The sequence below is a fragment of the Meleagris gallopavo genome, chromosome Z (genome assembly GCF_000146605.3).
Source record: "Meleagris gallopavo isolate NT-WF06-2002-E0010 breed Aviagen turkey brand Nicholas breeding stock chromosome Z, Turkey_5.1, whole genome shotgun sequence".
NCBI lineage: Eukaryota > Metazoa > Chordata > Aves > Galliformes > Phasianidae > Meleagris > Meleagris gallopavo.
Window position 1 is genome coordinate 13810811 of NC_015041.2, and position 1537 is coordinate 13812347.

Here is a 1537-nt window from a genome sequence, read left to right on the forward strand (position 1 = left end):
AAAAAAAAAAATGTATATTTCAGTAAGTTGTGGACATCAATAGTCCTTATTTAGGCATGAGTTCATCAGGACAATGACATCCTGCACATTTTCATATGGGTTCCATTTGCCTTTGCAACGTAATCAATAACTATTAGTCAATAATTTTGAGCTAAGTTATAAGACTGTCCCTGGTACTCAGTGTTTTTAAAAGCAGGACCCAAAACTGCAGCCCTGTAGCATATCCCATATCTCCTCTGCCATGGCTCGGTGACAGAAATTAGAGACTGAATATACGAGGTCTACTCCAAAAATAATGCCTCCTATTTTATTATATTGTTGAATGACATCAGGTGCGGATGTTGGTAGTACAGCAGTAGAGGTTGAACCTTCCCACCAATATTCCATTACATTTTCTTGCCATGTAATAAATGACAGCAGTGGTGCAGTCTGGCATAATAGCATCTGACTGATATTCATTAATGGTTGCTGAATGCTTGTGGAGACCCAAAAGTGGATGAAAGCACAGTGAGTTAGTAGTGGTTGATGCCATTCAGCAGTAGCAACAGTAGCAGTGGGTTATTCCACTGGCACAGGTTTTTACATGTGCAGCATCCAGGCTCTTGTTCATCTCTGGTGAAAATAAATAGCCAATAGTGGTGACTATATTGAAAAACAGTGTTTTGTAGCTGAGAATTTACTCTATCAAGTTGTGTTATTGTGGGTTTTGTATCTGTTGTAGTTTTCACGGAAATAAATAGGAGGCATTATTTTTGGTGTGACCTACATAATTCTCCTTAAACAAATTGAATTGATAACAAGCAAATTAATAGTCATAACAATAAGTTTATTCTTTTCAAAGTTTGTCTGCATATTCTTGCATTACAGAATCACAGAATCACAGAATTGTAGGGGTTGGAAGGGACCTCTAGAGATCATCGAGACCAACCCCCCTGCCAAAGCAGGTTCCCTACACCAGGTAACACAGGTAGGAGTCCAGGCGAGACTTGAATCAAAAAAAGAGACTCCACAACCCCCCCTGGGCAGCCTGTTCCAGTGCTCCGTCACCCTTACCATAAAGTTCTTATGCACATTCGTGCGAAACTTCCTATGCTGCAGCTTATATCCATTTCCCCTCGTCCTGTCTCCACGTACCACTGAAAAGAGACTGGCCTCACCACTATGGCTGCCACACCTCAGATATTTATAAACCTGGATCAGGTCCCCTCTCAGTCATCTTTTCTCAAGGCTAAACAGACCCAGTTCACTCAGCCTTTCTTCATAGGGGAGATGCTCCAGGCCCTTCACCATCTTTGTGGCCCTCCGCTGGACTCTTTCCAAGAGATCTCTGTCTTTTTTGAACTGGGGAGCCCAGAACTGGACACAGTACTCCAGATGAGGCCTTACCAGGGCAGAGTAGAGGGGGAGGATCACCTCCCTCGACCTGCTGGACACGCTCTTCTTAATGCACCCCAGAATGCCATTGGCCTTTTTGGCCACGAGGGCACACTGCTGGCTCATGGCCAACCTGTCGTCCACCAGGACCCCCAGGTCCCTC